A 25,916-nucleotide genomic window follows, 5' to 3' on the forward strand; every position below is an offset into this window, starting at 1 on the left:
ATGGTATTTTTGTTATTCTTCTCCCCTCCTCTTTCCCCTTCTCTCACCCCTCCTCCTCACCATCGCCATCATCATCGTTTTTCCTCGTTTTCTTTAGCCTCATTCCTCCTCCTCCTCCTCCTCCAACTCCTCCTCCTCCTCCTCCTCTTCCATCTTAGCTCCTTCTACTTTGGTCAAAAGTTAAAAAGATCGTCAATGCAAATTAGTAAGAAAATGTTGATGGTAATAATGGTGATGGCAGTGGTAGTGATGGTATGGCAGTGGTAGTGGTGGTGGTGGTCTGTGGTGGTGATGGTATGGCAGTGGTAGTGGTGGTGGTGGTCTGTGGTGGTGATGGTATGGCAGTGGTAGTGGTGGTGGTGGTCTGTGGTGGTGATGGTATGACATTGGTAGTGGTGGCGGTGGTGGTCTGTGGTGGTGATGGTATGACAGTGGTAGTGGTGGTGGTGGTCTGTGGTGGTGATGGTATGACAGTGGTAGTGGTGGTGGTGGTCTGTGGTGGTGATGGTATGGCAGTGGTAGTGGTGGTGGTGGTCTGTGGTGGTGATGGTATGGCAGTGGTAATGATGGTGGTGGCAGTGGTAGTGGTGGTGGTGGCAGTGGTGGTGGTGGATGAGGCAGTGATAATAACAATGGTGATGATGAGTGTGATGACTAGAGGTGGTGGTGGTGATGATGGCGATGATGGTGAAGGCGGAGGTAGCAATGTGGTGGAATGGACTAGCGGACGGTGGATGGTAACAGCGACACTCATCACCATCAACATTCATCATTATATAGTGACATTGCAGATAGTGACAGTGATATAGTGATGGAGGAGGTCTATACAATCGGCGGTGGTGATGCCTGTGACGGTAGGTAGTGACGCTGGTGGTGGTGGTGGTGGTGGTAGTGGCACTCAACATTCACCAGTATATAAGTCCATGGCGTTTCAGATAGTGATGATGATGGTGGTGATGGCGGTGATATGATTTTAGGTGGTGATGGTACTGGTGGTGATGGTGGTGGTGGTCTATACTAGCGCCGGTGGTGATGGGGGTGATATGATTTTAGGTGGTGATGGTACTGGTGGTGATGGTGGTGGTCTATACTAGCGCCGGTGGTGATGGGGGTGATATGATTTTAGGTAGTGGTGGTACTGGTGGTGGTGGTGGTGGTGGCGGTAGTGGCACTCAACTCCGTCAACATTCAACAGGGGCATCTCAGCACATTTCCTCCCGTCAGCTCAAGGCACAGGAGAAACCAACCCAATTTTTCCCCTTTTTCCCTCCTGCACGATGCTCTCCCTCCCTCCCTCCCTTCAGCGCCCTTCTTCCTCTCCCTCTCTCTCTCTCTCCCACCCTTCCCGCGTCCCTTCCCCTCCACACCGAAAACTCCCTCTCTCTTTCCCTTTCTCTCTTTCTCCCTCCCCTCTTGCTCCTCCTCCCCTCACTCCAGCCGCCGCCATCGCCCCGCCCCCTTCCTTCCTGTCTCCCTCCTCTCCCCCGGGATTCTTTTTTTCGTGCAATCGCCAACCCATCCGCTGCCATTGATGAGACTTACCCATTAGGCCTAGACAGAAGCCGACAGCAGCCCTTTCATCCTCCCCACCCATTGCCTCCTCCTCCTCCTTCCTTTCCCTCTTTCCTTCTTTCCCCTCCCCTCCCCTCGCCCCTTTGCACTAACTCATCTCTGTCTCCTGCCACGCCCCCCTCAGCCCCCTTCTCGTCCCCTTCTCCGGCGCAAACTAAGTCCAAAGTCGTCGTCACATTAAAATTTCCATTCCCTTTGTTAACTATTCAACTATCGATTAATTCCTGTAGCAACGGCGGCATAAAAAAATGGTCGTGAAGAAAAAAAAAATTGTGTGACAGCCGCCTTCTATAAGCTGTATGTTCATTAGGGGGCTGTTAGGCCTTTCTGCTGCGTCAGGGAAAGGTTTAAAAAATAGCGTCGAGTTGAGGACGTCGTCTGTAGGTCGCATCTGAAACCCGGTAATGAGAGACGAAAGTTTTAATTATGCGGCCAGCGGTGCCCTTTGTGTCCCTGCCAGTTTCCGCCACCAGAGGGAAGAGGCGTTGCTGGCCCTAGAAATGGCCGTAAAAATGGCATCACAAATCACCATAACTCGACACTTTCAGGGCCAAACGCAAGATCCACATTATTGACTACCTCGTACACCTGCAGCCAATCTATAAGTGGAGGAACCCCCATAGCGTGGAGGTGCAACGGTTCCCTCCCCTATAGACTCGTGCAAGGAATCCGCGCCTCGTCACGCCATCCACGGCAGCTCATGAAGGAAGCGAAGGAACACCATTATATGAGGTGGGTGGAGGTAATGATCAAAGAAGAAGACGAGATTGATGACTACTACTCGGGCGGCGGACAAGCTGGAGGAGGAGAAGAAAGAGGAAGAAGAGGACAGTTTCAAGAGCCAGTCGCGGCGTCACTCGGAGCCTCGGCCATAATGCTAACAGTCAATCTGGATCAATACTTCTCATTACATTTTTTGTCGTGCAACGTCACCCTTTCTCCTGACGACTAGGAGATTCGGGTCATAACAGCACCGAGTCACGTGAGCCTCTACGGCCGCTATCCCCTTGTTCCCCAGTGGCCTCGGGGACCTTAGAGTCACCCCTTTGCTACCCCGTGGACGGCCGGGGATCACAAAACCCACAGGCAGCCTCGCCAGCCATCAACCTTCTGCCGTTGACTGCCAAGGCAACAAAAAACTGAATAAGTTGATAGCACAGTACGTGGAAAGCTTAGGCCTATAGCTCTCCCCTTGCCCCCTTTTCCCTTCGCCTATTAGTTCTCTTCATTTTTTATATGTATTTCTTTTGTTTGTTGCCGAGTCATTGTTTTTTTGTGGGCCTGGACATCGGCGGGTGACGGCATTGTTATTGTTGTTGCTATGGTACAGTTGTGTGTGTGTGTGTGTGTGTGTGTGTGTGTGTGTGTGTGTGTGTGTGTGTGTGTGTGTGTGTGTGTGTGTGTGTGTGTGTGTGTGTGTGTGTGTGTGTGTGTGTGTGTGTGTGTGTCTGTAGCAGGATAAATTTATTACCTAATTATACCGCATTTAGGTATTAATTAGGTGTGTCAACTCCATTTGTGAGTCTGAAAATCCAAGCTCATTGTTGTCACGGTTATCAACGTTATCATCATTATTATTTTTATTACTGGAACTATCTCAAGGTATGAAATATCGTATATACCATCGACATGTGGATAGCTATGACATAGGGCCGCTTTCACAGTCACTTTGTTTTGATCGTTACCAATGGCGGCGATCGACGCTATAATCTCCCACGTGAAACTGGCCTATGGGGTAGTGGCGGCTACAGAGGAAGCGAGAGGTGTTGAGAGTGTGTGGCAAGGTGCGGGGCTAGGCTAACCCCGCAGCCGCCACTACCCCATCGGCCAGTTTTACGTGGAAACACTATAGCGGCGATCCCCGGCATTGGTAACGATCAACACAAACAAAATGACTGTGAAAGCGGCCCATAGACAGGTAGCCGAGGGGTAAGGCGACCGGGGGAGGCAAAATAGTGTGCGGAAAGGAGGGAAGGGGGTGTGGATGTAAGAGGGGGATGAGGAAGGTACTGAAGGAATGAAAGTAAGGATAGATTAGGTTAGGAGGAAGAGTCGTAGCTGGGGAGGCAAGACTGATAGGAGGGGAGGGTTCAAGTGGTGTAAGTTAACCTGGTAGCTGCGGGGATCATGTTTCTTAAAGGCCCTTCCCTCTAAGCGAGAAAAATGAGAAAAAATCACTACTCACGCAAACCATTTCATAATATATATCAACGCATTTGTGATCAGTTTATGCATCATTTATTTTGGGGGGTTTATATCATGGCAAAAATGTGGCCCGTCGCTGGTACACGGTAAAGCCACAAATTTGGCCCGTCGCTGCTACCGGGTTAAGATGGGGATGAAGGGAGGCAGGGGAGTGTAGCTGAGGGGATAGGCGAGCATGGAGGTATCAAGGAAAGGAGGTAAGGATTGCAGGATATATAGGTTGAAGAGGAGTAAAAGTGATGTAAGGGTGAGGAGGAGAGAGGGGGACGGAGGTGCGGTAAGGGGACAGAATTGGGGAGGGTGGAGACGGAGAGGCTGATGTCAGGTTAGGAGAGGAAGGGATGGAGGTTTTTGTTATTTTTCTTCCCTCCTCTTTCCCCTTCTCTCACCCCTCCTCCTCACCATCACCATCGTTCTCTCTTCGTTTTCTTTTTTCTTTAGCCCCATTCCTCCTCCTCTTCCTCTTCTTCTGGTTAGGAGATAGGTTAAAGGGGAGGTGGAAGGTAGAGGAGGGGGGTGGAAGGTAGAGGAGGGGGGTGGAGAGTAGGAAGGGGGGGGGAGGTAGGAAAAGGCTGAAGGAAAGGTGGCGGCCGTGGTGGTAGGATTGAGGGGTAGAGAGAAAAAGTAGAGGAGGAATTTGGAGGATAATAGAAAGAAGGGGGGCGGTAGGGATAGGCTCAGAAAAGGATGGATAGGCTGAGGGAAAGGCAACGGCCGGGGTGGTATAGGATTGTAGGACTGAAAGAGAGAAAAGATAGAGAAGGACATTGAAGAGTAGGAGAATGGGAAAGGACGGTAGGTATAAGCTAAGGAAGGGAGGAATAGGATAAGGAGGTGGTCGAGGTCGCAGTGGTAGGATTGAGGGATAGAGACAAAGAGTACAGGAAGAAGTTGAAGGGTAGGGGAAGGGGAACAGGATTAGGGGTGAGGTAAGGAAGGGGTGAATGTAGTAAGGACAGAGTGATTGTGAAGGGAAGGTAAAGTACTGGTAGGGGTGTAGTGAGGTAGGGATAGAGAGAGAGACTAGAGGAGGAAATTGGATGGTAAGGGAAGGGGGACCAGAATAGGGGTGAGGTAGGGAAAGGGTGAATGTAGTAAGGACAGAGGGATTGTGGAGGGAAGGTAAAGGTGGGTAGAAGTGTAGGTAGGTAGGGATAGAGAGAGAGAGTGGAGGAGAAAGTTGAAGGGTAAAGGAAGGGGTGGACACAGTAAGGATGGAGTGGCTGTGGAGGGAAGGTAAGGTGAAGGTAGGTAGGTAGGGGTGTAGGTAGGGGTGGGCGGCACATCTTATGACAAATGGCCCCAGTGTAGAGGTGAGGTGTTATGCAAATAAGGGTATAGATACACTGCATCCCCCTTCCCCTCTAGCCCTGCCCCCCCCTTCCCCTTCCCCTCCCCATACACCAGGTTCAGCGAGACCAGCCAAGGACGGGGAGCCAGACAGACAGCTGGATTGCCTACATTGTTATATTCAATTATCCTTTTGGTCTCCTGCACCTGTACTGTATTTGTATGTGTCAACCTGTCATGGGATGTGGTACCACCTTCGCGCCCACTGCTGCTACTACTACTACTACTACTACTACTACTACTAAGGATAATAGTAATAATGATAATATCCTAACCATTAATATCATCCCTCATCATTCCCATCACCGTCATCATAATCACAGACGTAGACCTACTGCCGCCTTCACCTTTTTTGCCCTGACCAACCTCCATTCTATCCCCTTCCTCCTCCTCCTCCTCCTCTTCATAGGCCTCTCTACCGCGCTCTACCACACCACGTCTCTCCCACCACCACCTTGCTGCAACTCCTCCGATATGCAAGACCAACTATTAACTGAACCAAAAAGAAAACATAACATCCCCAACAACACTCTGATACCAAATCGTGACGCCGCTAAAGACATACAGACGGCAATCCACGTGATGAAAGAGATGAATCGTTCTTCCCGCCAGATCCCGAGTCCCTCCCTCCCTTCCTCCCTAACGCGGCATAACCAGGTGGGCGTCTGCGGGGCGGGAGGCCAGATGCAGGTGTGGCCGTGGGCTGGGAGAGGAGGGAAATGTATCTATGTAAATGAGGAACGAGCAAGGAATGATCGCTGACAAATGGACTGGTGTTCGTGGGAGTGAGAGAGAGAGGGTTGGGGGAGTAGGATGAGGATGCGGATGCGTGTGCGTGTGTGTGTGTGTGTGTGTGTGTAGGAGGAGGAGGAGGGACGGGATTGAAGGAGAGAAGGAAGAGTGAAGGAAGAGGAGGAAGTAGTGAAGGAAAATACGGTAGAGTTTGAGAGGAATGTAAAGGAAGAGGACTTAAGAAGAAAAGGATCAGGAGAGGAGTGGGATGTGTGGTGCATGGCGTGGCGTTGCGGGGGAAGGGTGAGGTGCATGACGGGTGTGGGAGGGCAAGGAGTGAGTGCCATGCGGAGGGGCGGGGATGCTGGGTTCTGCGTCACACTGGAGCAATGAAGGAGTTCCGGGATCGAGGCACATGAGGCGTGACCAACCTCTCCAAGACTTATTGCTGGAGTTGCCCCGCCGCCTGCCTCTTCCCTCCCCTCTCTAAGCCGCGGCAGGGGCCTCTAGGGCGGAACAAGAGAGAAAAGATGCAGCATATTATAGCGATTATCTTTTGGGTAACGTTTGGGCGAGCGAGGGGCTGCCGGAAGCCTAGCCAGTTGTGGGCCGACCATCATGCTAGACATATGTTGAGGCAACCCAACGCCAGCCCTGCCGGCCCCGCCTCCCACATGTCTGGATCTGTCGCATCGAGGAAGGAGGGAGGAGGCAGGTATAGGCAGTGCTGGCAGCGGGGGGTAGGAGGGGGGAGGAGGTGGTTAGCCTTCCCGAGCATAGACGGAACAAAACCCTAATGATCCAACCCTTACAAATATTAGACAAGCTGAGTCTCGAGGGATCATTATTCATGTTTGCCTTGGTGGTCTCGGTCTCAGTCTCGTCTTGGTTCCTCTCCCTCCCTCCCGACGAGCGGCCGCGGCTCCCCTGCATCTCCATGTGGCTAAAAAAACAATAGGCTTATCCGCGCCCTCCGCCTCGGCGAATACAACAGGTGTGCGGCAGCGGCAGGTGTTGCTGGTGTGTCTGCGGCAAGTGTTTGCGGTGAGGGATGTCATGAATAATTGCCATCGCCATACATATATCTTTTGTGTAGAAAATAAAACCCAGTTACTGTATACGTCATCGCCTGCTTATTACTCTCACTCGATCCACCGCGCTCATCCTGCCCCTCCTTGCCTCTCCCTTTGATGGTCACCCTGCAACACCCTATACCCTGCCCCTCCTTGCCTCTCCCTTCGATGGTCACCCTGCAACACCCTATACCCTGCCCCTCCTTGCCTCTCCCTTTGATGGTCACCCTGCAACACCCTATACCCTGCCCCTCCTTGCCTCTCCCTTTGATGGTCATCCTACAACACCCTACCCTGCCTCACTTGGTCGCTGCGAAAGTTAGGTGGCGTAGGGCAAGGCTGTAGCGACGGTCGGGGGTTCGAATCTTGACCTGGCGAGGATGAGGAACACGCTATAACCTCAGGAGGGCTAAACGATCACAGTAGTTGGACGAGGTTGAAAGTAATTACCCTTTGACCACGCCCTCCCCGCCTTACTCATCCCCTTGAAAATAATATCAACACACCCATCTTAACACGCTAAAACACCTCCCTCCTTCCTTTATCGCCGCCCCCGCTTCCCTCCATGCTAAACGACATCACGCCTACTCCAATTATACTACCTCGTCTTCTTTCGTCTGACCTCACCACGCCCACACTAACACACCACACCTCCCAACCTCATCCCGCCTATATAACCCCACCATGGCCACATTAACGCACCACACCTTCCATCAACACCCCCACGTGTCTATAACCCCGCCACATCCATACTAACACACTATACCTCCCACCACCCTCACCCCACCACACCCACAGTCACACACCACACCTTCAATTCTCACCTATAACCCCACCTTGCCCACCGTGTCTAACCCCGCCACGCCCATACTAGCACACTATACCTCCCACCCGCACCCAACCTCTCTAACCCCACCACACCAACAATCACACACCACACCTTCAATTCTCACCTATAACCCCACCTTGCCCACCGTGTCTAACCCCGCCACGCCCACCTCCTTCCCTTCCCCGCGCGGCCAGTCATTGCAAGGGAGGGCTGGCCGGCCGGCACGTGTGTATACAGGAGGCCAGACCAGCGCGTGCGTTTCGCCTGCCGTTGCACACGATACCGCTGCAACAAAAAAGGGTGGGAGCGCGGTGGAGAGGGCCCGGCCGTGCAACAAGAGGGAGGCAGGTAGAGCCACGCGCCACCCACCCGCCCGGCTCAATGGTGTTGCAAAAATTGACCCTCAAAAAAGTCGATCAAGAAGATTAGTTGCAAAGAAGTGAAGTGAAGCCGCCCTTGTTGAGTGACTGGGGGGAGGGAGGAGGAGGAGGAGGGACGGGAATGATGGAGAAGGAGGAGGAGGAGGAGGGACGGGAATGATGGAGGAGTAGGAGTAGGAGTAAGAGGAGGAGGAGGAGGAGGGACGGGATTGATGGAGGAGTAGGAGGAGGAGGTGGAGGAGGAGGAGGGACGGGATTGATGAAGGAGTAGGAGGAGGAGGAGGAGGGACGGGAATGATGGAGGAGTAGGAGTAGGAGGAGTAGGAGGAGGAGGAGGAGGGACGGGAATGATGGAGGAGTAGGAAGAGAGTGGTAGCAAAGGAAGAGGAGGAAGTAGCGAAGGAAAATACGACAGAAAATCAGGAAAGAATTTAAAAGAGGAAGATTTGAGAAGAAAAAGATTGGAAAGAGGAAAAAGCGGAGAGAGAGGAGGAGGAGGAGGAGAAGGAGGAAGAAGAAGAGGAGGAAAAGGAGGGGATAGGAGAGGGATACAAAAAAAGAAAAAAAGAAATATCGTAAAGGTAAAAAAAAAAAGACGGAATGGAGGGAAAAGGTGAAGATACGAGGAGGCTGAAGAGGAAAAGAAGGATGATGATGATGATGATGATGATGATGATGATGATGATGAGGAGGAGGAGGAGGAGGAGGCAGAAGAAAAAGAAGAGAAACAACAACAACAACAACAACAACAACAACAACAACAACAACAACAACAACAACAACAACAAGACGGAGGAGCGTACGTAAATAATAAATAGTACGTATATAAAAAAAAACAATCAGTCCTAACCTTATACCATGTACTAATAAAAGAACAGAGAAAAATAAGGAACCAAAAGGATGAGGAAAATATTATTGGGAGAGCGGGAAGAAGAAGAGGCGCCGCGGGGGGAGAAGGGCCAAGACCAGGAGACTCGGGAGGGGCGGAAATGAAACGCTGCTGAAAAATAAAGGTATGATAAAAGGGGGAAAAAAAATGAAGGAAAGGGAAAATCTGAGAACTGTCGCACATACAAGAAGGGCCAACAACAACAACAACAATAACGACTACTACTACTACTACTACTACTACTACTACTACTACTACTACTACTACTACTACTACTACTACTACTACTACTACTATTAATGTCTTTCCTTCCTGTACTTTTTCCTTCCTCCGACTTGAACACTGTCAGGAGAGGAGTCACAAGACGCCTCTCCAACCTAACTTGATTACGTACTTTTTTTGTTTGTTTGTTTTATTTTCGTTAGTGTAGTCTTCTGCGGGCATATGTTCTCTTTTCTTGTGTTCTTAACTGCCTCCTTTGCTCTTTCAAGACACCTCTCCACCCGAAATTGATCTCTCTTTTGGCTACTCTATACTATCTTCTGTTGTGGGAGCGGCAAATAGCGGGCTTTTTTTCCACACTCTTTTTGTTGCCCTTGTGCCGACTCTTTTGTTGTAAAAAAAAAAGGAGAAAAAAGCAAAAACAATAATTTGGAGGAAGCACGGAAGACGAGCAGAGGCGATTAGAACATTTAAACGACGCTGTGAATTCCTCGCGGTCATTAGGGTGACGCTCTCCGAATAAGAGGATTTGCGAAAGTCCAGTGTAACAAAGCCATGTTGGTCACAGAAAAAAAGACTACGTTATGCTCGGTCACTGAAATATTAATTGTCGGAACAGCAAAAATGAGGGAACGTTTGGTGAATTTCCTTTTTCCCGTAGAAGGAGGAGGAGGAGGAGAAGGAGGAGGAGGAGAAAAAGGAGATGCAAATGATGAAAAGGAGGAACCTATGATGTACAAAAATGAAACAACAGGAATGAATGAATATCGTTTTCCCGTAAAAGAATGAGAGGGAAGACGAGGAAGAGGAGTAAGGAGGAGCGTGTTTGGAGTATATGAAACACAAAAATGAGGTGAGGTGAGAGATCAGAATTTTCCCTGAGAAGAAGGAGGAGGAGGTGGAGGAGGAGGAGGAAGAGGAGGAGGAGGAGGAGGAGGAGGAGGATAGCAGTCAGAAACACTTGAGCCCAAACCTCCATTCAGATGACGCGGAACAGACGGGGTCCAAGACATACAAAGCTTCCGTCACTTAATTTAGCCAGGATGAAGGCCGCTGCAGAGGCCAGCGCGCGACACAAAGGCCGTGTAGCCCTAACTGTCCGGAATGCCTTGGCCGGGGGAGGAGAGCTTTTATCTGGGCTCTGACATAAATTTGACCATCCCCGAGTCGGAGCTAAAATAACACTTCCAAAACCGGTTCAACATGCGGCCATTACCTTCGCGGCGGACCAGAGAGTGTCAAGGTTACCAGAAAGTCCCCGACTCTGTGGAGGGGAGCCGCGGAAAAATTCTGCTTTCATCGTTAAGGGAGAACGAAGTGGTCAGCTGCATTCAGCCGAGGTAAGTTACTAGCGAGGGTCGCCACCGCCACCGCAGCTCCGCCTCGCAGGCCTAGCACGCCTCGGCCTGGCTGGGAAGACTCTACTCTCTAAGGCTTCCCATACTGCTTTGACTTTACTCACTGACTATTGGCATTTTTTCGCGTTAGGTGTGAATTTTCCTATGATAATGCTGCTCTAATATTGCAATCGTGCTCTGAGCCACTATGCAATCATTGCCAGAAGTTTGTGCTCCCCGACGCGCGGAAAACTACCAAGCTTCAGCGGTAAAACGGAGCGCCTGGGCATGGCATGGACTGTATATCTTTGCTGAGGCTGGTGAGGAGACCAAACATTGCTATCATGACACCACTCAAGATCACAGAAGGGAGGAAGAGTAGTGACGAGGCAGCTGTCAGAGAAGGCGGAGCGGTGACGGAGGCTGGGGCGGGAAGGGGCTGGGGCTGGGCGGTGTGGGGATGCTAAGCGGGCTGTAGGAGGCCGGGTCCCGCAACGGTCAGGCCGCCGGGCTGTTGGAGTGTGTGGGTTACGGCCCGTCGTAAATAACAATTACCAGTCAGGAACACTGCAGGTATGGTTCGCCTCGCTCTTAACTCAGGCAGTCGAGCCCCGCGTCCCTCAGTGCCCCGTAAAGACTAACTAACGATTACCTTTACCTTCTGTACGGACCCGCCGACGCCCTGCCCTCAGTGCCGCCTTCAGCTGTGTTGTCCTCCAGCATTGTGCCGCCCCGACCACTGCACGTAATGGCGCCACTAACTGCCCCATCACCTCACCTCCTCACCTCGCGCTTTGGGAGGAAACACGCAAATTATTCCTTGGCTCCCGTGATTACTTACCTCCCTCTTGCCCTCCCTCCCTCAGCCCTCCCTCGCCCCCGCCTCGAGTGCTGGGTCTGGGCCTGGCCAACGAGAGGTCTTCACTCACTGCCACAGCACACCCGTCACTGCCTCGCCAAGCTTTGTTCGCCGCCCTTGTATTGGTTTCATATTTTTGTTTATTTGTTATGGAGGAAAGATTTTTTTTTATCACCTGTAATGACTCATGTTGGAATAATGCAATGGGTGATTAATTATTGCTTCTCGAGATGTGGTTAGTAATTCTCTCTCTCTCTCTCTCTCTCTCTCTCTCTCTCTCTCCCGCAGTCAATAGCACTAAGCTCATCCGGTCCCCCCCTCCCCCCTTCCAACACTGCCCCACCACAACACACAAGCTCGTATCTCTCCGTCCCCTCCGCAGACGCTCACGAGAAGCCGCTTCCTCTAAGTTATATTTTGTTACTCTCCTCTGTTCCTTAATTCTGAGACATTTTTCTTTGCATGTGTATTTGCCTTGACTGTCCCATTTTTATTATACTTGAACACTGTAAGGACCCACATCAATGGCTTTCTGTCTTCTTTCCTTTGTTTTTCTGTTCCTCTCTGTTTTCCTTTGTGTATCGGAGGCGTTTCACTGGTCTCCTTTTGATTTATTTTTGGTAGACGCGGAGGTATTTTTTTAAGATGTTATGACCTGCAGCAATGGATACGGGTCATGGGAGTGATGGCCAAAAACTACCCCAACAAAATAATAGAGTAGTGGATGAGCGGAACACACCAAGCAGCCATGTGGTTAGTGAAAGTGAGACTGAAAGTTTGTTAAGGTGAACATTAGAGGGATTGACGGGTAGGGAAGGCAGGTTGTGATTAACTTCCATTTTTAAGTCGATTGGTTTCGTGCATACTTTTAATATTCTTTTGTATCTTTTCCTCCCTTTTGTTTAACTCATGTGTAGGCCTACTGGCTTTTTTGCAGATTTCTAATGCCACTGAGGGTCTCTCTCTCTCTCTCTCTCTCTCTCTCTCTCTCTCTCTCTCTCTCTATCTATCTATCTGTCTATCTCTGTCTCTCTCTATCTATCTATCTATCTGTCTCTCTCTCTCTCTATCTATCTATCTATCTCTCTCTCTTTTCTTGTCTGCCATTTTTGGGCCGATCAGCTTCTTTCAGACTCCATATAATAAAATCCCCGAGCACATCATTCTCTTTCATTTTTACAGCTGCGATTATTTAATAGGCTGACTTGCTTCTTGTAGGCTCTTTATCATATCCTGGTGTACCTTTTTGTCTCTTTTTTTTTTTCCCTGTCTTTATTTTCTAGGTCTGTTGGGAATTTACAGACTCCTAATATTCTTGTACCTTATTGTCTCTTTTTTTTCCTGTCTATTTTCTACGTCTGTTGGCAACTTAAGGACTCCTAATATTCTTGTATCTTTTTGTCTTTTTTTCCTGTCTATTTTCTACGTCTGTTGGGAATTTACAGACTCCTAATATTCTTGTATCTTTCTTCCCCCTTCTCCTCTCATTTTTACAGATGTCATACTTAACCCCTTGACTACGGATTTCCTACCAGAAGATATCACCAAGCTACAGGAATAGAACAAAAAATGACTGCTACAATTCAATGAAAAAAATGTAAAGTCCTGCACCTTGGGAGGGGATATCCAGCATACCAATACCACATGGGAAACACTCCACTATCCACCACAGAGGGAGAGAAAGACCTGGGACTATATGTTACCAGGCTACCAGTGAAGGCCAAATCAGTGCCAATCGCAGCGGACGGGTTAAATCGACAGGGTTCTTGCAGCCTCGTATAATCTAAGTACTATCTAATATTTCACCTTTTCTTTTTCGTGGTAAAATATGATAGTGGGGAAAGTGTTAAGGGGCTATTACACTGGGCAAATTCTCCGTGGATCTTCAGTCAAACCACGATTTCCGCTAGCGTGGTTTTCATTTGTTTCTTGTTATTGCTGCTGCTGATGATGGTGAGTAATACCGTCGTCCTTCAGTGAAATCTACCGTAGCTTTGGAAGATAGTGGACACGTCAGAAAACCACGGAAATATGAGAACCACGCCAGCGGAAATCGTGGTTTGACTGAAGATCCACGGAAAATTTGCCCAGTGTAATAGGGTCGTATTTTAAAACATTTCGTCGCCAAAGTTTACCTATTTGACAAGGCTTTCCAATGAGTCTTTGGTATTCCCAGAAGTAGTTTTATGACCATGGTTGTTGTCTGACCTTTTTTTTTTCTTTTTTTTACAGCTAAGGAGACAGTTCAGGGGCGTAATGAAAAATATATAAAAAAAAGCCCGCTACTCACTGCTCCTGCATAGAGGTCAAAGGAGTGTCCAAAAAGTGAGGTCAATTTCGGGAGGAGAGGTGTCCTGATACCCTTCTCTTGAAACCGTGAACCTAAAGAACCACGCATTAGATGTCGATTGACCCCATCTTTGACCTATAGAAATACTTGATGAGAGAAGTGAAAGTGTCTTAAAATACCAACCTAGGCCCCTTTAGACAGCCACCACTTATCACAACACAGAGGGAAGAGGTGGCAAAGGACAACGCTCCCATTCGTCTCCCTCGGCCAACAAGTAATGCGTAAATAAGAGATGCAGCTGCGACGACAGACCAGTACGCCTCCTCTCTCATCCGTCACACCTTGATACGCATCTACTAAATGATAATTACACGTCTCTATTTCCTGGGCACGTGTTCATATCATTTCAGTGTGTGTGTGTGTGTGTGTGTGTGTGTGTGTGTAATTAATAAGGTCTCTGTACGTATATTTCTCTGTGCTTGTCTCTCTCTCTCTCTCTCTCTCTCTCTCTCTCTCTCTCTCTCACCTGCTCCCCCCTCCCCCTCCACCCTCTTCCCCCTCCCTCCCTCCATTCTGTGTCCCGCCATCCTGCTTGTCGTCGTACGTCACCCCTGCCCCCCCCCAAGACACGTCCTAATCCTCGGACTACTGTGTGTGTGTGTGTGTGTGTGTGTGTGTGTGTGGTTTAAACTCACGTGATACTCTTCCTTCCTTCACATTCTTTTTCTCTCCCAGTGTCTTTTTTGTGAGTGTGTGCGTGTTTTTTTTTTTTTTTTACATCAAAGGATGCGGCTCAAGGGCAACAAAAAGAGTACAAAAAAAAAAAAAACGATACTCGCCGCTCCCACAAAAGTAAGAAGTATAGAGTAGCCAAAAGAGCGGTCACCCTCGAACAAAAGAACATAAGGAGTCTGCAAGAGGCCGGTAGACCTATGCAAGGCAGCTCCTGTGAACCTAACCTCACTTAACATCACTCCCTGTGTCTTATTGTTCTATCTGTCTGTGTCATTTGGTCTGTATGTCTGTCTGTTTCATTCTCTCTCTCTTTACTTACGCGCCACACACACACACACACACACACACACATCGAAGTGATAATATAGCCTTACAGATATCGGTCACATTGATTCATAAAAGCAATCACCGTTTTATCCATACATTCCAGACTCGTCGTTTGAACAACTTGGCTTTATGTTAGCTTCGTCTGCAACAAGTGTTCGGAAAGTTCTATATATGACCAGCTATTACTCTGCCAATTTGAACTCATGGTTACGGTAATCAGAGAGTAATAGAAGATGATGATGATGAGGAGGAGGAGGATTAGGTAAAAAAAAAATGACGAAGAAGAAAAAGAAGAAGATGAAGATGAAGAAGAAGAAGAAGAAGAAGAAGAAGAAGAAGAAGAAATAAGAAAATAAGAAAAAGAAGAAAAGGACTAAAAGAAGAGGAAGAAGAAGAAGAAGAAGAAGAAGAAGAAGACGAAAAAGAAGAAGAAGAAGAAGAAGAAATAACAAGAAATAAAAATAGAAGAAAAAGAAGAAAAGGACGACTAGAAGAAGAAGAAGAAGAAAAAGAAGAAAGCAGAAAGTCGAAGAAGCAAAAGAAAAAAAAGAAGTGAAGGAAGAAAAAAAAATATGAAGAAAAAACAAAATAGCAAAAGGAGACAACAAAGGAGCAAAAAAAAGCGTGGCGTCAGGTGCATGTGTGTGTGTGTGTGTGTTTATAGTGGAACCGGCGAGTGAAATAACCATGTAGCTATACCTCCCATCACCCCCCTCCTCTCCCCCCCCCCCACACACACACTACCATCACCACCACCACCACCACAACCTCCGCTTATTTCCTCTCCCTCCCCCTCACGTTCGGCCTTTTATCTCTTATATTTTCCTTCAGTAACGACTTCATCACCGCTACATGCAAGCTAACAAGCCATCACGTGCAACAGACTGACCGGCATCCTCTCCTACCCTTGGGCCTCCACCATTTCTCCTCCTTTCCTTTCCTTCCTGCCTTGCGTTCCACCTCCCCGTCTCTCTCTCTCTCTCTCTCTCTCTCTCTCTCTCTCTCTCTCTCTCTCTCTCTCCTTCCTACCTCCTTTCTTTCCTTCCTGCCTTGCCTTCCTCTTCCCCATCTCCCTCTTCTTCTTTTTATTTTTCTTCTTCCTACCTCCTGCTTTGTTTTACTCTCCTTCTTTCTCTCCTTTGCCTAACCATCACCTTCTTCTTCACTCCTTCCTACTCCTCAAAATCCTCTTTCTTTTTTCTCCTGTTCCTCTCCTCTTTCCTACCTCCTCTCCCTTTTCTGATTTCCTCCTGCCTCGTCATCTACCTTGTTCTCCTTTTCTCTACATTTTTTCCACCTCCTCCGATTCTACCTTCTTCTACCGTTTGTCCTTCTCCTCCTCCTCCTCCTCCAGGAGTTACTTCTCGAATAGAGTTGTTCGCCACTGGAACAGCCTTCCTGCAGAAGTGGTTAGCGCAGAGACCATCAACTCCTTCAAGAAACGCATTGATCGCCACTTTGCTGCAACAGGAGTGAACTGAACGTTCCCAAGAGTAGGTACACAAGTGCTTTAATCCTTCCCTGCAAGCCACTTCTGTGGCAAACGGATTGATTAAATCACTGAACGCAGGCAGCCTAGTAATGAGCCAACAGGCTTTCTGCTGCCTGCTAGTCCATGTTTCCATGTTTCCTCCTCTCGTTCTCCTTCCCGCTTGCTTCTCCAACCCTCCTCCTCCTCTTCCTTCTCCATCCCATTCGTTATACCTTGCTTCCTCCCTGTTCTTATCTCTCTTCTTTCTCCTTCTCAATCATGACACTTTCCATCTTCTTGTTCCTACTTCGTTTCCTCTCCCTCCTTCTCCTCTTCATTCCTCATACTTTCCCTAATTCTCTTCCTACTTCTCCTCCTTCTCCTCCCTCTTCTCCTTCTCACTAGTCATAATTTCTTTCTGCTCTTACACCTCCTCCTCCTCCTCCTTCCTTTTCCTTTTCCTCTTCATTCCTCATTCTTTCCCTCCTTCTTTTCCTTCTTCTCTTCCTCCTCCTCCTTTTTCTCCTTCTCTCCCGTCAAACGTTCTCTCCTGTTCCTTCTCCTCCTCCTCACTCCAATCAAAAGTAGCCAAATTCGCCGACGACACCAAAGTAGGAGATACGTAATGAACAGTCAAAGTTGCGAGAATATTCAATCAGACTTAATAAGACTTGCCGACTGGAGTGAAAAATGGCAAATGAGTTTTAACGTAGATAAATGTAAAGTAATGCACATAGGTGAAAAAAATCCTAACTTTAAATATCAGATTGAAGGACATGAGCTTAGCGAAGTAAAACAAGAAAAAGATCTTGGTGTCATTATCAGTAACACTCTTAAAATGAGTGATCAATGTTCTGCAGCGAGTAAAAAAGACAATATGGTGTTAGGATTGATATCAAGAAACTTTGATTATAAATCACCCGAACTTATGAAGAGATTATATTTAGCATTTGTAAGACCACACCTAGAATACGTCGTTCAGTTCTGGTCACCGAACTATATCAAAGATCAAGTTTTGCTAGAAAAGATACAGCGACGAGCAACCAAACAAATTCCAGCGCTCCGAAACTTGCCATATGACGAGCGTTTAAAGCGTTTAAATATGTTTTCCCTAAAAAAGCGAAGGGTAAGAGGGGACTTAATTGAAGTGTTCAAAATCCTTATTGGATTCAACAACATTAAACCAGATAGTCTATTTTAGAGAGACACCAACACAATAACACGCAGCAACGGTATGAAGTTAAAGGGAAACCGATGTAACACATTGGTGCGCAAAAGTTTTTTCAATAATAGAGTCGTCGATCACTGGAATAGACTCCCACCGTCAGTAGTTAGCGCTCAGAGTATCAATAGCTTCAAGTCTTCATTGGATAAGTACTTCAGGGATATAAGATTATACTGACCCTTCTTCGCATGTTTTCAAACAGATTGCAGCAAGACGTCAACCTAAATCCATATTATTCTCCCTCACAACCTAGATTGCAAGTAGCATAAGTTAATAATAGAGTAAAGCAACAGTTAATGTCCGCATGACAGGTGGAGTGAGGTGTGGGTGCAGTAAGGTGACAGGTTACTGGTGCCGTGCCTAGTACCGCCGGTAAAACGAGGATCAAGCCTCCACCTGTGCCCCTGAAACTACACCTCACCCATCGTGAGTATTGGGGGGGATCCTGAGGCTGCCCTGTGTAGGCCACTCGGTCTCTTCCAGTCTCATTGTGTTTCTGTGTTCTTATGTTCCTATGTAATGAAGTAATTTTCCCCCACAGCTTAGGTTACCAGTAGTGTAAGTTAAGGGTGGTAATTTCCTCTTATTTCTCTCTTTACTGTAAAATTTCCATGGCCCTTTCTTCCTTAAAGGTATATGGTGTTCTCTTCTAACTATTTCCTGCCGGCATGTTGCCGGAGGGAGAGGTGGGTGGGGAGGAGCCTTCATCTATTCAGTCCTCTCCTACCACACGTAGATTACAAGTAGTAGCGGTAGTAAACAGACACCCTCGTCATAGACCGATAGGTCTTCTGGTGTCTGTTCTTCCTATGTATCCTATGTATTCCTCTTCCTCCTCCTCCTTCTTCTCCTTCTCACCCGTCAAACGTTCTCTCCTCCTGTTCCTTCTCCTCCTCCTTACTCCTCATTATTAACGTCCTTCTGTTTGTACCTCTCTTCCTCCTCCTCCTCCTCCTCCTCTTTCTTCTCCTTCTCACTCATCATACTTTCCATCTTCTTGTTCCTACTTCGTTTCCTCTCCTTCCTTCTCCTCTTCATTCCTCATACTTTTCTTCCTACTGTTCCTTCTTCTCCTCCTTCTCCTCTTCGTCCCCAAGCTTGTTCATCTGCACCTCACAGCGCCTGATCGTTTTGTACCCGGCCATCAGTGCACTTCCTTCCTGCATGCACCGCTGACACTCGTTCCTTCCTTCCTCCAGCTGTCGGTCGCCGTTGAGGTGTTCCGCGGTTTGTGGGCCCTCGTTTTTTGCACCCTCGAGGAATAATATGCTAGCTGCGTCCGCTCCTACGTCAGGTGATGAGAATGTTAAATGATGGGTGTGCCTGCTTGCTTGTCTGTCTGTCTATCTGTCTCTCCTATCTGTCCATCGGTTTTTCTGTCTATCTGTCCACCTGTATGTCGGTCTGTATTTGTATTTTCTTTTGTCTATGTAAGTGTGTGTGTATCTATCTATCTGTCTATCTATCTATCTATCTATCTATTTTTGTATCTATCTATCTATCTATCTATCTATCTTTCTTTCTTTCTTTCTATCAATCAATCAATCAATCAATCAATCTATCTATCTATCTATCTATCTATCTATCTATCTATCTATCTATCTACCTATCTATCTATCTGTTTATCTATCTGACTATTAATCTATGTAGCAATCTCGCCGTCTTAATAATACCAGATAAATTCTTTAATATCTCCGTAAAGTTTAGCTGTATTACTATTTTGAGGACAGAAATTAATTCCTCGTATTTTCCTACATACGACGAGTGTCTTTATTTATATTTTTTAACGACGTTTTGATGTAGTTTCCAATTCAAATCCCTCCCAAGAAAATTTGTTATATTATGATGCAAAGATTTTTTTTTTCTCTCTCTCTCTCTTGTAGGTTTAGATGCTTATCGTCCCTCTCGCTTTACCTCACATGCAAGTGGTGTGTGTACGTGTGTGTGTGTGTGTGATTGGGGGGGGAGAGGGTGGGGTGCAGAAGCAGTCAGGAAGAAGGTATACACAGCTTCACACAACATTGCATCGAGGTCCTGTTCCTTATCCAGCACTGCCGTCGGAACATTCAGGGGACTCGCCTCTATGCACTGACGGTCTCAACACACGCTCGACCCTTTAGCACTTAGGCAATAAAAAAGAAGGGGGAAAAAAGGAAGAAAAAAAGAAAGGAGAAAAAGGAAAAAAAGACGATAGGCAAGTTGTAACAATACCTCCAAAAACACAATAAACACAGTAATATAACTTTTTCTCCCTTCATTTTTTCACACCTAAGCTTTTTTTTTCTCTAGGTGTCAAGTTACTTTAATCAAGCGGATGTAGTATACTGTAGAACTTGAGCTGGGGTGTAAAACTTGATTTAGGCCAAAAATAAAAAAAGTTCCATTACTCTTTTGACAATAGCTCAATTTCATACTTTACCTCGATTTTCTTAAGTAATTATTTATCGCAGAGGTACAGTTTAGGGCATATGCTATAGCTGCGCGTGGCCTCGGTGCTCGGCTCCGTTAAATTGGCCCTTGAGTTTATGGTGGGTAAGAACACACCGCATGGAAGCGCTGATTTGAGAGCAGTGTAGAAATTAGCAAACATCCACCTTATAAGAACTGCAACAACCAGACCAGTCACCACAACCACAACCACCACCAACAACAATAACTACAACAACAAACTACTACTACTATTACTCTTCCTCCTCCTCCTCCTCCTACTACTACTACTACTACTACTGCTACTACTACTACTACTACTACTACTACTACTACCACTACTACTACTACTACTATTAGAAACACAAACATTACCACTAACCACCACCACCACCACCACGAGTACCCTCACCACCACTACCACCACCACCACCACCACCAATGCCGGCACCTGCAAGTCCTGAGTCCGTCGTGTCCTTGCATGCGTCTTACTTGAACGCCGTGAACCAGCAATTTTCTGGGTCCTTGCTTGCTTCCGGCGCGCCTGGTAGTTCCGTTGCGCAGGAGCCTCCCGCTGAACATGTGACTCGCCTTCCGCCGGTCCCCGCTCATAACAGGTTTGCAATTCAGTGTAATAATGCAGTTCCAGTTTATCGCTGTTTTTTTTTATGTTTTTTTTTATTTCCGTGGATAACGATGGGGTGTAGGATATGTGCGTGTGTGTGTCCGTGTGTGTGTGTGTGTGTGTGTGTGTGTGTGTGTGTGTGTGTGTGTGTGTGTGTTCTTGGTTTGGGAAAGATGAAAGCTGGCTCGATCGGTATCACTTCTTTCATCGTTTTCAGTTCATTAATCGCGAACACTAGACGCAAAAAAAAAAAAAAAAAAAAAAAAAAATACTACACACACAAAAAAACACCCTCTTATATTCCTGAGTGTTCTTTTTTCGTTTCCGGTTTTTTTTTTTATACATTCAACGAGGCACACCAAGAACAACACACACACCAAAAAAAAAAAAAAAAAAAAAAAATCCACTGTAAGAATAAAATCGACATGTGTAGTAGGAGGAAGACAAGGATGATGAGGAAGACAAGGACGAGGATGATGATGATGATGATAATGATGAGGAGGAGAAGAACGAGGAGAAGGAGAAGCAGGAATCACCGTCATCTCTATCATCTCCTTACTACACCACCACCACCACCACCACCACCATCGCTACCTCCACCACCACTACCACCACCATAACCACCGGCTGTGCTCACCCTCAATCACCACCACCACCACCACCATTCAACCTTAAATGATCCTCCAAAATCCATTGCCTTCATCGCATTACCTTCTCTCCCTCTCTCCCTTCCTCCTCCTCCCCCTTCTTCCTCCTCCCTTGCCCCTCTCTTTCCCTTCCTCCCTCCCTCCCATCCTCTTTCCTCCCTCCCGAGTGCATTGTTAGCATCCTCACACACCCTGACATAATATTGACCCTCGCCACAATACCCTTCAGTTGAAATAAATAAAGAGAGTGAAACGTATCAGGTCCTCCACTCGGTAGGAAGGAAGTGCTGAGTGAGTTTGTAATTTTAAGTGACATTTTTTATTTTTAGTGTTTAGGAAGTACAAAAAGTTAAGTGACCTTTTTTTACTGTTTAGGGAGTTCAAAAATTTAAGTGACCTTTTTTTTAGTGCTTAGGAAGTTCAAAAATTTAAGTGACCTTTTTTTTGTGTTTAGGAAGTACAAAAATTTTTGTGACCTTTTTTTTAGCGTTTAGGCAATTGAAAAAAATTAAGTGACCTTTTTTTGTGCTTATTAAGTTCGTAATTTTAAGTGATCTTTGTTTTAGTGCCTAGTAAGTTCAAAATTTTAAGTGACCCTTTTTTAGTGTTTAGGAAGTAAAAAAAAAAAAATTAAGGGACCTTTTTTTGGTGTTTAGGAAGTACAAAAAAATAAGTGACCTTTTTTTAGTGTTTAGGCAGTTGGAAAAATTAAGTGACCTTTTATTTTAGTGCTTATTCAGTTCGTAATTTTAAGTGATCTTTGTTTTAGTGCCTAGTAAGTTAAAAAATTTAAGTGACCCTTTTTAAGTGTTTAGGAAGCAAAAAAAAAAAAAAATTAAGGGACCTTTTTTTGGTGTTTAGGAAGTACACAAAAATAAGTGACCTTTTTTTAGTGTTTAGGCAGTTGAAAAAATTAAGTGACCTTGTTTTTTGTGCTTAGTAAGATCGTAATTTTTAGTGACTTTTTTTTTTAGTGCTTAGTAAGTTTGTAATTTCAAGTGTCTTTCTTTCTTGCCTCTTGACTGGCCGGAATGAAGGAGACGAATCATCACTTTTTTTCAGATATAAAACAACAACGAAATAATAGTAATGATGGTAAATTAATATGCACTGCACTTTCTCTCCAGTGACAATAATAACTTTCTCGTGAGTTATTTGCCTTCACTGTGTCTTTTTTTCCGTGAACCAGTACAGCTGACTCGATGATAGGTAAAGACGAAGGTAAAGTTGGGGGCATACACTATAGCTGCGACGGAGATGAGCACTAAGGTCACGCGCAGCTATGACAGGAGGTGAATAAAAAATGAATAAGAGTTTGAATTCAGCGATTTCACAAGTCAAGGAAGGCACTGAATACACGCAACGAGCTCAAATTGATGGAAGAAAGATAGAAGTTTGAAAAAAGATAAAGATATAAGCCCCCTGTCTCCTCCCCTCCCTCCTCCCAAAACTCATCAAAAGTCGCTGTTTTACTGGGGCGGGGGGGGGGGGGGAGGGACATGATCAGCGACGGTGGTGGCCTGAGAACTCTGGCGGCGCAGCGGCATTCAGATGCAGATGTTAGACAAGCTCCGCGGTGAGGCAGCATTACCACCGACCCCCAACCCACCCACCCCGCTACCCCCTCCACCCCTGACTCCCTCTCCCCGGCCCAAAGCCCCACAGGCGGGAGCAGCAACACAACACAAAGCACCGCCATCACACAGCACTCGGGACAGCAAACACGTCACTAGGACACAGCACTTGCCGGGGAGGGGTACACGCAGCGGCGGGGGGAGGGGCCGGGGCGGGCGGAGCGGGGCGGGGCGGGGCGGGGATCACATAACTCGCCTGCATTGAGTAGCAGCTGCAGCGGCGAGGGGGGCGGGGCGGCCTTTGTGGAGGCGCCACTTGGCAGCCCCGGTTGAGGGTCGCCGGGCCCTCTCCGGGATTATGACTCGTAATCACATTAATGGGTAAGTGATCGTAAACTATGGCCGCCTCACTACTGCATTCTCACACAGTCCTCCCCTTTCCTTCCTCCCCCCAGCGGCCTTCATGCGGCCCTCCCCACACGGATCAGATGACGTACTTACAGCTCTATAAAATATAAAGAAATGCTTGACTCCATAACGCATTGCCCCTCACCTCTCTCACTACAGTGTGCACCAAATATGCCCAGACGGAAATCACTCTTCTTGTAATCATGAACCGTGTACATGGATAATGCACGTAAGTGTTCAACAGACGGAAATGCATAGCATGAAAGCATGTAAATCCAACGGAGTGGAACACGGGAACATGATCTTCATTCTTGTGTGTGTGTGTGTGTGTGTGTGTGTGTGTGTGTGTGTGTGTGTGTGTGTGTGTGTGTGTGTGACCTCCCTGGAGCGTCCCACTGGATCAAGATGAGGGTAATGGACTAAGGGTGAGTTACTTTGTGGATCGCCTCGACAGTTCCTCCGTTTCTTCGGTTTTTATGTTTCTGGCCTAACCCTTTCTCTTTCTCCGGGACATTCCAGACACTTCGCCTTCTCTTAGCGTTCCTACTCGCATCCCCATCCACTGAGAGACTACCGTTACCAGCAGACTTTATGGAGGACCGTTCCATTATCTAAGGAGCATTCCGAGTGTATGGGCGAGGGACACACGGGACACCATGTGCTTGGTCACCCGTCTGGCCCCTCGAGGACTTATCAGGCTTTGTCGTCGCCGGCGGCCACTTTTGTTGTGACCTCGACATGGCAGTCCCTGCAGTCTCACTAGAATCAGGGATAAGAGACAATATGCTCATAAATCATTGTTTAATTCGTCCTTAAAAAATCGCCTCAAAACTACGCCTCTTCAGGTAAAACTCTTGCCTAACAGAAGGAGCGTGACATCCGCGGGGTTCGGCGGATCGGCTGGGCAAAGGTAATGCCATAAATGCATCCCTCTCATTAGTATGCATGATTAGCGGTCCCTCAAAGCCCAAACATTTATCTGATGCGCCTCTCCTGCCTGGATTTGCATATACCATGTGATTTGTGTTTGTGTAAGTAACGGACTTGCTCGTCGCAGGGTCTTGGCTCCCACAAAGGCACCGGCACCCCTCTGAATATATCCAAAGGTTTTCCTCATTTCCCCAGATGTCAAACTTATCCTCGGCCGCGTCCCTCAGCTATACGGATGCGACCACGGAACACTGGCAGGCGGCAAGGCGGGAAGGGTTCGCGACGACAGAAAAACTAACACAACTGCGAGTCACTGTGCATCGCCTGTATGGTGTTAGCGGGGGGTCACTATAAGCGGGTCCTGTACTGTCGCTAATGCATCCCAACTCAATGACGTCTAACAGAGCGGAAGGAAAAGAGTGATGATTATTTCCTCGTCTGCTCTTCCCTCCCATTCCCGCTGGCCCTTCCCACTGTGACGAGCCCCTCACCTCGGGCACGGCAGGAGAGGGTTGGAGGGGAAGGAAGGCTAGGGCGAAGGTGACATGCCAATGGAAGGGAGGTGCGTGTATGGTGATGTTTGGAAAGTTCCCCGAGTAGTGACTTAGAGGTTCCCAATACAGCTCGCAAATCAAAACAATAAATAAACCATCACCATACATATATATACTTCAACTGTTTGCCTCTTCTCTTCACTGTACCTTTCTGACTGACTCCCTCTCTTGCTTTACACTTCATTAACTCCCTTTCCCTTCTTGCTTAACCCAACATTCTAGAAGAGGCAGCGTGGCGGTGCTCCGACGTAACAAGAATGGAATGGCGGTGTGTTGGGTGTGGAAATCCTGCGAGACAAGACTGCATTGTTACGATGACCGTGAACACTGACAGCAACAGGCAATGGCGGACTGGTAACGTCACTTCGAAATCAGGTATTTAGAACGACGTCATACTATATAGGGATCGTGTACAGAAGAGCAGTGTCAGATTGTGTTCCTTGAGAATGCACAAGCAGGATATCTATTTTTTTTTTTTTTGTATGAAGTGAAATATTGGTCAGGAAGTTCAGTTTCGTTCTCCGTCATTCTCAGCCAACAGTGAGAGGAAGTCGGTTTTTTTTTTTTATTCCTTCTATTTTTTACAGCAAGGTAGACAGACACCTGAAAGTTACACGAAAGGTTGTCCGATGCTGTACCATGACAGTCCGAGAGATGTGTTGCTGAATGTACTGATTTCCATTATCACAAAAGAAATACAGTTCCATATTCTCAAACATTTTAGTGCTTACACGGCCACATTTGATCAGGCTTTCGTAGAGGTTGTATATAGTTTTTTCCATAGTGAGTTTTATGAAACTAGTGATAGTTTGACAAGGTTGCAAGACTTTAAGGTTGGTATTACAAGACACTTTTCCATCTCACATCACCTATTTCTAAAGGTCAAAGAGGGGATCAATCGGGGTCTAATGAGTGTTTCTTTAGGTTTACAGTAGCAGCCATATCCTTAAACATTTCCTCGCCCAAACACACTCATTTGACAAGGCTTTCGTAAGAGTTGTGGGTCTTTCCATAGGTAGTTTTTTTGACCCTGGTGGCAGTTTGACCCTTCTTCTCTACCATGAACCTCAAAAAACATTCATTATAACCCGACTGATCTCTTTTTTGGCCTTTGGAAGTAGTTGATGTGAGGGGTGGTAGCGTCTAACAATACTAACCAAATGTACAGTGTTCCTCGCTTACTCTGATAGGTCTGAGGTCGGAGTGTGAGGTGTTGGGTGAGCGTGTTTGTCTCATTCTTCCGGGACAGTAAATG

The 25,916-nt window shown here is 47.1% G+C and overlaps 1 protein-coding gene across 1 annotated transcript in view; it reads right to left on the reverse strand.

Moving 5' to 3' along the window:
* LOC127006629 (protein abrupt-like) overlaps window positions 1-25,916 on the reverse strand; it is a 199,913-nt gene that overhangs the window by 106,666 nt on the left and 67,331 nt on the right. The window lies entirely within an intron of this gene.

This window comes from Eriocheir sinensis, chromosome 3, assembly GCF_024679095.1.
Source record: "Eriocheir sinensis breed Jianghai 21 chromosome 3, ASM2467909v1, whole genome shotgun sequence".
Taxonomy (NCBI): Eukaryota; Metazoa; Arthropoda; class Malacostraca; order Decapoda; family Varunidae; genus Eriocheir; species Eriocheir sinensis.